The sequence below is a fragment of the Danio rerio genome, chromosome 8 (genome assembly GCF_052040795.2).
Source record: "Danio rerio strain M-AB ecotype USA chromosome 8, GRCz13ab, whole genome shotgun sequence".
NCBI classification, from domain to species: Eukaryota; Metazoa; Chordata; class Actinopteri; order Cypriniformes; family Danionidae; genus Danio; species Danio rerio.
This window is the reverse complement of record NC_141028.1, coordinates 1,147,003-1,159,765: the sequence shown is the minus strand read 5'-3', so window position 1 is coordinate 1,159,765 and position 12,763 is coordinate 1,147,003. Positions and strand designations below refer to the sequence as shown.

At 36.6% G+C, this 12,763-nt stretch overlaps 1 protein-coding gene and 1 long non-coding RNA gene across 6 annotated transcripts in view; one reads left to right on the top strand and one right to left on the bottom strand.

Moving 5' to 3' along the window:
* The window catches only part of ark2cb (arkadia (RNF111) C-terminal like ring finger ubiquitin ligase 2Cb), a 42,342-nt gene that overhangs the window by 27,805 nt on the left and 1,774 nt on the right, over positions 1–12,763 (bottom strand). The window lies entirely within an intron of this gene.
* Positions 6,039–8,842, top strand: LOC147842494 (uncharacterized). 2 transcript variants are annotated; one of them, XR_015497481.1, is made up of 7 exons: positions 6,039–6,088; positions 6,409–6,515; positions 6,770–6,963; positions 7,441–7,570; positions 7,746–7,831; positions 8,141–8,183; positions 8,281–8,842. It is a non-coding gene; the product is annotated as an uncharacterized LOC147842494 (long non-coding RNA). The 2 variants fall into 2 exon arrangements; XR_015497480.1 differs by lacking the exon at positions 6,770–6,963.

The window sequence follows — 12,763 nt, the reverse complement described above, 5'->3', positions numbered from 1 at the left end:
AGGGTACCAAAAGGTGGAGCTACACGCGCAGCTAAACGCTGATTGGTTACAGAGATACGTCACAAGCTCGTGGAGCTAGACAGAGTGAAAACAAAGGATCTGCCATGTTCTAATACACAGCCGAGAGATTACATGAAATACTATATGCATATAATAATGAGCAATAGATGACCCGAGCTCAAACAAACCTTGTCGTCGTCTTGATGAACAGACACAAAGCCAAAAAGAAAAATCTGCCGTGTGCTGTTTTTGTTTTATGAGCCCGTCTAAAAGTGCGAGTAGTATCTGATCTAATACGGTAAGTGATCGCTTCTATATTCGACATAACGAACTTCTTGAGCTGATGATAATAACGTGTGCGTGATTTTTGAAGTGTCTTCGTCATCTGATCCATTCAGAAAGAAAAGTACAAGTGCGAAAGTAAAGCAGGAATAAAAGGAGAAGCCCGACAACACTCAGGAGCAAAATTGTTTTAGCAACCTGAATCATGAACACACTGCCATGATTATCATCACCCTTGGACTATTCTGAACTGGGAATGACAGAATGACTCTCTAACAGAGCTGACATGTGCTGCTGGAGATCACAGACACAGATGAGAGGTTTGCGCTGACTGTGGGCTATATTGCGTGTGTTTTTGAACTCAAATAAGGACTAAATGTCTGCTGTGTGTAGTTTTTCTGTAATTAATAATATATGGGAGACTGTAAGGGGCTGTGTGTGTTCATATATGTTCATTTATATATTTATTTTATATAATTACAGACGTTACAGTGGCCTATTTTGAACTGTCATTGATCTGCAGTTATAATTAAATCCTGTTCATAGAAGAGTTAGTAATAAACATTTACAAACAAGTATTTATGTGTATTAAGCATCTGTTTTGTGAGAAGTGCTGCTCATATTAAATGTAAGCAACCCGTACAGCTTTACTGTAGACAGTTATTCGAGCCAGCATGATGTCGACTTTGACTTTCTGTCTTACACCACGCCCACCAAAAGGCTACCCTTGGTAGTGGAAACACAAGCCTGATAAAGGTGACCCATACAGACCCAAACCATACCGTACTGTACCAGTCAGTGGAAACGAGCCATTCGATACACAACTTGAAATTATTGACCTTATTCTCCGCAGACAAGCGGGCGCTGCCATTTGAATCTTTTTGGCACGACACTTCCGGTCTTATTTACTTACATTAATATTTAGACATTAAAAACTGCTCGTTTCACTGTTTGATGTTGCAAACTGATATTTCCTTGTTATATTATTCTACTTGGTCTGTATAGTCATGCAAACATTTGTTTGTAGAGCAAGAAGTTTGACCGTTTTTTGCCGTTTATTATTCTTTGTCATTTCTCCCATAGGCGACTGAAACGGAAGTTCTAAGACAATCGCGAAAACAGCCATGTTAAAACGTTGTTGTCAGCAAGATGGTGCTGTAAATCAGTAACATCTACACCTCCCCAACCCTAAACCCAACCATCAGTTATTAACGTCTACACCCAATGAATATAATAATCCATCAAATGACTTGGTTGTAGATAAATTTGAAGAAAACTCATGAAAACATTTGGTGAAAATGTTCTTTGGTATTTCCGCCATCTTTCCTCAAGCATCTCTCAACATCCCAACATCTTGGCTCAATAGGATCTTGATAACTGCAAATTACGCCTCGGTAACTTTCTACAAGTTACGCCCTCTTCATCTTGCGCCTCCGTCTTGCAGTGCGCTGTTATGACTATCATATGACTTTGTTATGTTATTTGCTATGATATGGTCTTTGATATGTCCGAGAAACTCAAAATAAGCCCCTCAGAACCTAGTAAACACAGTAAGTGTATTTCTGCACACACACACACACACACACACAAACACACTATAATCTGCTGTAAACTCTAAAGAGGTCTTTCTGAAGGGTTAATGCTGCCAATTATTGATCAACAGTAAACATGACAGATTGTCCCTTTTGCCAAAAGGGGAAACCAGCAGCAATCAAGAATGCTGGATAATCTGCTGTCATGGCTTTGCTATCTATACATGAGATTATAATGGAAGTCAACGGGGCAAAAACAGCCCCAACATCACCAAAGGAGAGTCAATCTGAACAATACACAAGGGTTAAGTGTAAAATCTGATTGGTTGATGGCGTGTAGGACACTCTTCATTTCTTGGGAACATGTTTACAGTGATTTACTCCAATCTCAGCATCTCTGTGGAATGAAGATTAACCCTTCGACTCAATCCATAGCCAAAAATGACATTCAGAAGGAAAAGCATGCAGTTAGCAGGAGCATGCTGCATTATGACCTGACATGGGAATGTTGATTCATAAAGCAAGATTTACACTCAAGTTAAAGTCTGGCTTTTGGCATTTTCTCTTTAGGATGGGACGTAACTATTAATATTTTAGCATGTCATTCAGCAAATTAGATATGTTTCACTGTATTCCTAACAAAAGTTAGATGAACGGGCCCTACTTCCAGCTGCGGTTCTTATGTTTTCCAGTTTTTTTGTATTTAATTATTTCACTCGCACTTCTTTTGTGGCTGTTAAAGAAGTCAAAATAAGTGAGTTTATCCTTAAAGGTGCTGTATGTAAGTGTTTGACTCTTAAAGCATAATAACACTATAATATGTGTGCAGATATTTCGGAGACATGCTCAGTGAACATTCTTGTCTATCTGAGAAACAATGCTGGAGTCAGATATTCTGCTGTGAACGTGTGCGTTACGTGCCGGAACGGCTGTCGTACTTTTGGTCATTTAACCCGCCTAATGTCAGTTTAGACAATTATATTTGAGCACGCCGGGGTGCCTTGGTGGAAAACAGCATATTTCAGTCATTCATTCAGTCCGGAAGGCTCTCAAAGTGTGCGTCCGTGACTGAAATGTGACCTCAGGTGGACAGTAGCAGACTCCTAAATGACGCAGACTCAGTTCCAAATGGATCATTCATTCATTCATTTTCTTGTCGTCTTAGTCCCTTTAATAATCCGGGGTCGCCACAGCGGAATGAACCACCAACTTATCCAGCAGGTTTTTACGCAGGGGATGCCCTTCCAGCCGCAACCCATCTCTGGGAAACATCCACACACACATTCATACACTACGGACAATTTAGCCTACCCAATTCACCTGTACCACATGTCTTTTGACTGTGGGGAAAACCGGAGGACCCGGAGGAAACCCACGCAATGGCAGGGAGAAAATGCAAACTCCACACAGAAACACCAACTAAGCCGAGGTTCGAACCAGCGACCCAGCGACCTTCTTGCTGTGAGGCGACAGCACTACCTACTGCGCCACTGCCTTGCCCCAAATGGATTATTATTTAGCAAATAATAAAAATATTATAAGCGTAAACATTAGGTGGGCGGGTTACATCGTAACCCCGTGTCTAATGAATACATATTAAAGCTCTTGAACATGATTAAATGTAGATGCCGAATCACTAATATGTGTTGGTTTGCACTGAGTCTCAGTTCTGAAGTTCAGTTTCAGACGCTTTATTCTATTGTCCAGATCTGAGATGAACTATCTGCTGCTGCTTTCAGTAGTATGGCAATAAATGTCCTGCCAAATGTCATGTCAGACTCACATTATTAGCATATAACGCTGAATAACGCACATGGGCTGTACCAGAGCTGATCATTGTCAGTTTTCTGTTGTTCAGCTGTGAGAAAGAGAAGCCGTTTCTAATATATTAAATCAAGGTGTTGGTTGGAACAAAAACTCCTTTTAATATGGAGAATATTCCTTCTATCGGGTGTTGTTGCTTTTATATTGAACACGATTTAAATCAGGCTTTAAGCTCGATTGTCAGACTCGCTCCTAGTGGTTGTCAATCTGGCAACCTGTGCTTGCATTTGTTTTGATCCAGGTATGTAATACCTAGTTCAACCACTGGGTGTCAAGCTTACATATCGCACCTTTAAAACAAGCCAAAGGTTTTTAGTTTGAAGGAAGTGTATTTTATTTACTCCACGGCCAGATTATTTGCTTGTTTTACAGAAAAAACTCTCTTCATTTTGACTCAATGTTTCTGAAAACAAAACAATATTTTCTGCTTGTCTAGAAAATGCTTCTTGATTTAAGAATTTGTGGATATTTGGACTAGAAACAAGACAACTCTAAGTAAGAAAAGCATGTTTGGAAAGAGATCTAAATGGGATACGCTCAAAATTCTACATATTATTTACATCTGTAAACTGTTGTGATCAGATTGATGAAAACTCCATTTCGGGGTCCATTTTTTGTGTCTAGCTTCAACAATTTCAGATGATTTGCTGGATTCTGGATCTTTTAATCGTGATAACTGATCTCTGCCTAATTTAGTTCTTCAAACATTTGTGCGAATCAGATTGAAGTATCTGGATGAACTGAGCTGAGATCGAAGCCTTGTTGTGAAGGACAGATCTATCCCTCTTTAATCAGCTGTGCAGTGATTGGCTGATAGTTTAATGACATCATCCAATTAATATTCAATTATCAGGCATTTGAGCGAAATGACTGTAGGCATGTTCCATCATAAGCTGTTAATTAAATATATGCACAAACCTGGAATATTGTCCAAAATTTCCAGGATCATGTCAAACTGTCTAACAAACGCAGCTAACTGTATGAAGAGCAGACCCTAGAGGGGCGTTCTTCATATCTGGATTACTCAATTATCTGGATTTGATTATTAATTATTAGGATATTTTGGTTCTTCTAAACTCATCCAGGAGTTGTTGTCATAGCAAAAGGTGTGTAAGCTCAAACCGGCTCAGATCAGGCTCATTTATAAACAGGATTAGATGGCGTCATTTAAAACAAGGGTGATGCTGGACCAGCTGCTGATTTTTTCCCTCATATTATATTTTCTTATATTTCTTAGAATAGTTCGCCCAAAAATGAAAATTCTCATTTTCTTGCCTTTTACTTGAGGTTTGAGGTTTTTTTTTTTTCAATTTAACAAAAAGAAGATAATTTGAACCAAGTTCAAACCTGTAACCATTGACTTCCATTGCATTTGTTTATTTCTGCAATGGAAGTCAGTGGTTACACGTTTCAACTTTCTTCAAAATATCTTCTTTTGTGTTCAACAGAATAAAGAAACTCTTATAGGTTTGGAATCACTTGATCATTGATTTAAATAAATAATTTTGGGTGAACTACCCCTTTAATAATTGCAATATATTTTCAGAAGATTAAAAATCAGATAAAAAAAGCACATCTAATTTTCAAATTAATTAAACAATAATCTCACCAGTGTGTTACATTTTCAAGGAGTTCAAATAAAACACTTTATTAACTATTATTAACACAATATTAACTAATATATACTAGTATACTATTAATAAATACTCATAATATACTTAAAGGAGACCAATGTGGACCTTTAAGGTACAAATGCACTTTGAAAATGTACCAGTCCAGTTTAGTACAATTTCTGAGAGTGTACAATAAAGGCAGTATTCTTGATAAAACCTCTTTAATTTTCTTTTTTTTTTTTTGGTTAAGGAATAATTGTATACTTTATGGGAATCCTGAAAATGTTGAGAGCTGTTGGCCATTTCACACAATCCAGGATCATTTCATTCTTCAAAACTCATCCGAGAGGTGTCATACACTGTAAAACCCCACAGTCAACTTCATCAAATGAGTGCAGCTAACTCAAAATTGACTGAAAGTGAATTCAACTCATTTGAAAGAGTTTTGAACTCAGTGTTGAAGGTAATGAGTTAATTAAATACCTCATTGCTTTAACTTAAATATATTAAGTACTTAATAAAAATTGTCCTTTTTTTGTTAAGGAATAATTGTATAATTTACGGGAATCCTGAAAATGTTGAGAGCCACACAGCAAATTCATCTGAGTTAAATTCTCGGTGTTGAAGCATTTCAGATTAAAGTGTTGACGTTTAAGAGTTAGATTTTGATAAATGAATATAATAAGAGTTAGAATTGATTTTATTCAGTGCGAAATCAAGGAGTTAAGTTTTCAACACTTGGTGGTGTTATTTCCAACATCCGGGAATTCATGCAGCCCCAGTCACTGAAGAATTTTCCAGACGCCATTTTCTATCTGAGGTTTAGAACAGCAACTGGTGAGTCAAACTACCTAAATGTTGGTATTTTACTGACTTTCTTTAAGGAAATACAGTTGTAAACATATTGTTAAGTTAATAACTTTAGAATGGAGTGACAATTTTAAACTTCTGCGGTTCAATTATGGTCGTTTGTGTATCTAGCTTAACTGCATTACTATTCACTTCTTTTCAAGAATGTTTTTATATATGCTCACGCATACATAGTGCATAAAAACATCAAATGTACATGTTCAACACATTTCTGTCACGCTTAATGCCATTTTGTGCGTTGTTACCCATCTGTAAAATAAAATCGACACTTCTCCTTTAATTCGAAGCAAACTAGCGAGGGAATCCCCGGAGCAGCCTAGCCAACTCTGCCCGGATGCTAACGGCAACACAGGATGGTTTCCATACGCTCTGGAGAGTTTCTAAAACATATCTGGTGAGTAAATGAACATGCTTACTTGTAAAAGGCTTCCTGACTGAAACATATGATTGTTTGTTATTTGTGTACGTTAATTTGGTTATTTTAAACACCGCGGCCATTTTAAACTGGTTGATTCGTGGCCGTCCATATACCGTTAGTCCATAGACTCGCGTGATAACGTACGCTTGAATTATATTAAGTGTTGACAACCATTAAAGTCGGAATGTTAACATTAATGTCTTTAAATGACCGCGTTTGCACTTTCTCAGGCATTTAAGGTTACAGAAGTCTCCCGGAAGTTGCGGTACTAACGTCAACGTTATCCCGCAAATGCACAGAGACTCCCAGATGCCCAAGTAGATGCCCGCAAATGAATGATAATCTCCCGGAAATCGCGCGTCTACCGCCCGGTCATTAAACACTTTGCACACCCCTCTCCACCGCATCCCTCCCAGCTCTTCAGGTACGTCGCGCGCAACTCATCCCATTGCTCTTCAGGTTCTCATCTCTCCCGCTACCTCCCGCAAATCAACTTTGTATCCCCCGAAAATGACTTTTCCCAACTCGGGATGTCTGACGTTAGTAAGTTAGGCTATTTATGTAGTCAGGAACATCTTAGTCAAGCTTTTTCTCCCACATGATATTGTGCTTAAAACTATAGGCTAAACTTAGCATGTACTGTACACAACATTTCCTTTTTATTAAAGACAATTTAGTGCATTGTAAACAGCCACCTGTCTGTAAAATTAATCAACTGATTCATATTTGAGCAGCCTAATGATGATACAGGTTTGATTTGTAGATTTATTATCAATAATCAACATCTGAATCAAAAGATATCTGAAAATGTGTGAGGCATACTTTGTGATGTTCATCTCTCCTTTTTATCTGAATGTTATGCATATGTGTGGATACTAATTTTTTGTTGTTTTTTTAACAGCCACAGTTTTCTATACAATAACACAAGACCCTGTGACGGTGGCTGATTAGAGACGGATGGTGTATTTCCAGAGTTGGTGAAATGACCAAGCACACCTTCTTGGTCATATGTGGTAATAATAATAATTAAGGTATGTTTGATAAAGTTCTGTATTTGTTTCACATAAGCTGAGAGGGTATTAGAGCATTAGAGAATAACAAATGACATGAAGGTGATAAGTTTTGTATTGTGGGTGAACTGTTACTTAAATAATGTTTTGCTCTTTACTTTGCACTTTTCCTCTTCTGCTTATCCTAATATTTTAGATTCTATTTGGACCTGAAACATCTGCTAGACTCCAGGAAAGGTGGCGTCAATACTGGACCTGAAAGGGCCTAACAAGTTGAATCTGGTAAAGAAACATGCATGCGCGCACACACGCACGCACGCACACGCTTACAGAAAACTGTTGTTTATGAAGTTTATGAATATTTTTTTACACTGTGGCCAATATTTTGGGGAAGTCAGCATCACTAAATGATATAAACGATTTTAAGCTCCTCTAAATTTAGCTCCAAGTGTTGTGTTAAATTCAGGATTCTGGACAGACAGCTGTCTGTTTTTCCAGTTCTAGTCATAGTGGTTAACCTAATTGTTTTTGGAGATCCAACAGTGATGTGTGTGTTTTTTCTACTTTTCCATATCCTGTCACCTCAACCAGCTGGGAGAGTCAAGTTGTGGATCATCATGAAGATTTTCAAAAGGTGAGTTTAGATTTCTTGAATGTTTTATTTACTTTAAATGTTCTTTTAAATATATTATAGAATTTGATTGCAATTTGTTTTTAAACATTTTTCTTAGTCATGCTGGAGTCTTGAAGAGTTCTTAGATGAGCATCACATTATATCCGTGCATCAGGAACCACCAGACGAGCGATCAGCAGCTGCTACATCATCATGGATAAAAAGGTCAACCTGTGGCTGGGAAGCACTTCATTCACAGGACATGCTTGATGAGATTTCCTAGCTCCAGTTTGTTTTCACACAAGTTTACAGCACTTATACCTTCATTTAAACTGCTGTGTTTGATATGGAGGACCAAGGAAACACCAGAAGTGAAAGATTTGCACGCCAAGTTGTTTAAAATGTAATTTCAGAAGAAAACTATGCGTTCAGAAGAAAACTATGAGTTCAGAAGAAAACTATGAGTGATGATATATTGAACTTTCAAATTGCTCTGATGAAACATCAAGTTTGGACCAAAGGACTAAAACAGCCTTTTTGAGCACTGGTCATACATATTTTGTTGATACTGTCTGTACTAATAAAACATTTAAAGCATATTTGACATTGTTGCATTTTAAAAACTGAATGAATTGTTGAAGTGGTGAATGTTTTCAAATAAAATGTTTTTTATTTTGTAATTTACAGTCTATTTGACCTTTTTACCATATTTACACTCGAGAGTTGAATAAAATAACAATATATTGTAGTAAAAAAATTACTACCAGGCGGTGTTAAATATAGTTACATTTTTAACTCTGCCCAGAGTTAAAATTAACCCTTACTTCGGTGTCAATGTGCCAACCCTTTTGAAAGTGTTGATTTAACTCTGTTTTGAGTGGACCCCATGAGACACTTTCAAAGTGTTGAAATTAACACCCATAGAGTTGTTTTGGGTCCCCTTATTTTGCTGTGCATCCAGCACAGTCGTCAAATATCAAAATATATTTTCAAAACTAACTTAATTAATTTAAATGCCTTTATTATGCATTATACCACAGCATAAAATAACTTACTATTCAGAAAAAAATAAGATCCAAATTAAACTAAATAATTTGGTAAATTCTTATTTTTTACCATTTTATAGGAGTTTAAATATTAATGCAAGTAACAAAATAATAATAAAGAAAAAAAAACGAATGATTACAGAATTACTGGTTAACCAAAAAGGTGTGATTGTCTCTTTAAACAAATATAAACAACATTTGCAGCATCTATATTAAGCATATAAACATAAATCGATAAGTTCTGTAAAACCTGTTTTAATTAGTAATATTTGACATTTAGCTGATATGCCTGATAACTGAATATTAATGAGATGATGTCATCACTATCAGCCAATCTCTGCACTGCTGATCATGTTGTGAAGGACTCAATTCAAGTGTACTTGTTTACAAAAGGTGCACATTATTGCTATTCAATCAGAATCAGAAATGGAGAGATGGATAGATCTGTCCTTCACAACAAACACATACAGCGATCTCAGATCAGTTTATCCAGATACCTGATTTCAACTTGATTGATGAACCAGATGAGCCAGGCATCAGTTATTAAAAGATCCAGAAAATCATCCTAGATAGTTTTAGTGAAGTATGAAGGACAGGTGTCCATTCTTCCTCAATGGATTACTGCTTTAGCTGGATTTGGTTTTTGGCCATTTCACACAATCCAGGATCATTTCATTCTTCAAAACTCATCCGAGAGGTGTCATACACTGTAAAACCCCACAGTCAACTTCATCAAATGAGTGCAGTCAACTCAAAATTGACTGACATTTGAAAAAGAGTTTTGAACTCAGTATTGAAGGTAAGGAGTTATTTAAACACCTTATTACTTCAACTTAAATGGATTAAGTTCACATCACTCATATTTGTAGATTAGTTTAACTCAAATGGTTTGTAGCAATCGGTTTCCTCAAATGTTTTGAGTTGCCTTAACTTATCGAGTTCTACAGTTCTTAGTTGGTTTGAGTTCTCTTTATTTATTGGGTTTCACTGTGCTCAGATTGCTTCATTTGCTCAAATAAATTAAGTTCACAGTACTCTTTAGGATTAGTTTTTGAACTTAAATGGTTTGCTGCAATAGGTTTCCTCAAACGGTTTGAGTTACCTTAACTTTTTGGGTTTTACAGTGTAGCAACAGGTCTTGAGCTCAAACCTGCTCGGGAGATCAGCTGCTTATTTCATATAAACAGGATTAGATCCATTTCAAGCAAAGGATTTACTAAACTTATGGAATTGTAATTTTTTTTGTGACTATGTAGGTCAATAGGCTAATTCTAACATACCAATATGGACTTTTTAGATTCAAAGATGTACAGTTGAGTTGAGGTCAGAATTATTAGCCCCGTTTATTTTTTACTCAATTTCTGTTTAACGGAGAGAAGATTTTTTTTAGCACATTTCTAATCATAATAGTGTTAATAACTCATCTCTAATAACTGATTTATTTTCTCTTTGTCATGATGACAGTAAATAATATTAGACTAGATATTCTTCAAGACACTTCTATACAGCTTAAAGTGACATTTAAAGGCTTAACTAGGGTGGTTAACTAGGCAGGTTAGGGGAATTAGGCAAGTTATTGTATAATGATGGTTTGTTCTGTAGACTACCAAAAAATATATAGCTTAAAGGGGCTAAAAATTTTGACCTTAAAATGGCGTTTAAAAGATTAAAAACTGCTTTTATTCTAGTCGAAATAAAACCAATAAGACTTTCTCCAGAAGAACAAATATTATCAGACATACTGTGAAAATGTCCTTGCTCTGTTAAACATCATTTGGGAAATATTTAAAAAGGAAAAAAAGGGGGGTGAATAATTCTGACTTTACCTGTACTTTTAAAAGGTACCAACCCAGTTTTAGTACCATTTCTGACAATAGACATGGCCAATATTTAAGGGAGACATGCACACGGTTTAACAGCTAATATGGCAGTGATATGATGCTTTGCCAAAAATAGCAGACACTTTTCCCATTTCAATTTTTTTTTTTTTGATGCAATATCAGTTTAAATTATGCCTCACGCTGCAGGATTAAGACACTTGAACACTATCAGAAAGAAAACCTGCTCTAAAAGACAAAATAAATAGCTAAACACAGCCCACAACATACAGGTAAAGTCAGAATTGTTCGCCCCTTTTGAATTTTTTTTCTTTTTTTAATATTTCCTAAATGATGTTTAACAGAGCGAGGACATTTTCACAGTATGTCTGATAATATTTGTTCTTCTGGAGAAAGTCTTATTTGGGCTAGAATAAAAGCTGTCTTTAATCTTTTAAAAGCCATTTTAAGGTCAATTATTAGCCCCTTTAAGCTATATTTTTCAATAGTCTAGAACAAACCATCATTATACAATGACTTGCCTAATTACCCTAACCTGCCTAGTTCCCCTAACTACCCTAGTGAAGCCTTTACATGTCACTTTAAGCTGAATATTGGTGTCTCAAAGAATATCTAGTCTAATATTATTTACTGTCATCATGACAAAGAGAAAATAAATCAGTTATTAGAGATGAGTTATTAACACTATTATGATTAGAAATGTGTTGGAGAAATCTGCTCTCCGTTAAACAGAAATTAGGGGGAAAATAAACATTGGGGCTAATAACTCTGACTTTAACTGTATGTGAAAAGTTATTGAGCATCATATTTCCCAAACTGTTTACTACTAATTTGATGTCATCTTGCTCACATGGATAATTGAATATTAATCAGATGATGTCATTACGCTGTTGTGCCGTCAGCCAATCGCTGCGCTGCTGATCATGATCTGGAGGATCAATAGATCCTTCACAACAAGCACAGCACACAGCCAACTCAGATCAGCTCATTCAGATATTTAAATCTGATTCGCAAACTTGTTTGAAGAACCAAACTAGCCTGAGATCAGCCATCATGATTAAAAGATCCAGCAAATCCGACTGTAAACAAAGTGTGTGTTCTGATGAAGCTTCTTGTCAGATAAAGCACCAATTTAAAACCATCTACAATAGTCATTATGAGAAAGAAACCCAAACGAAATGAATGTACCGCAGCTCTGCGTTGTAGACCGGCGCACCTCAGAATGAAGGAACTAAAAACACAGAAAGCTCAAATCATGTATAACGTGCTGAGAGATCAATGGGACGTGCCCAGCTCTGGATGGGTGCAGTGGGAGAAGATTGAATCACAGAGATGAAATGTGTGAATACCTGGACACACCACAGAGAAAAGGCCACGTTTAACACTGCATCCGGATCATTTACTGTGAGGAGACTTGAAGGTGCAGCGTGGGGAATGAATTGTGTGTGTGTGTGTGTGTGTGTGTGTGTGTGGTAGATGCACACTGCACCTTCAAGTGCCTCAACCACGAGCGTAAATGACCACAGATCAACTCATTGAGGTCTCATGATGACAAATCAAAAAGCCAGGAAATTAATCAGTCTATCGGTCACAGCAGAGGGAGGAGGTGGAGGGGGGAGACAATAAATGGAAATCAGCAAGAAGCACACTGGAGGTTAGGAAAAACACTATATTCTTTATTGAAAAATATTAGTATATATAAATATTTATATGTGGA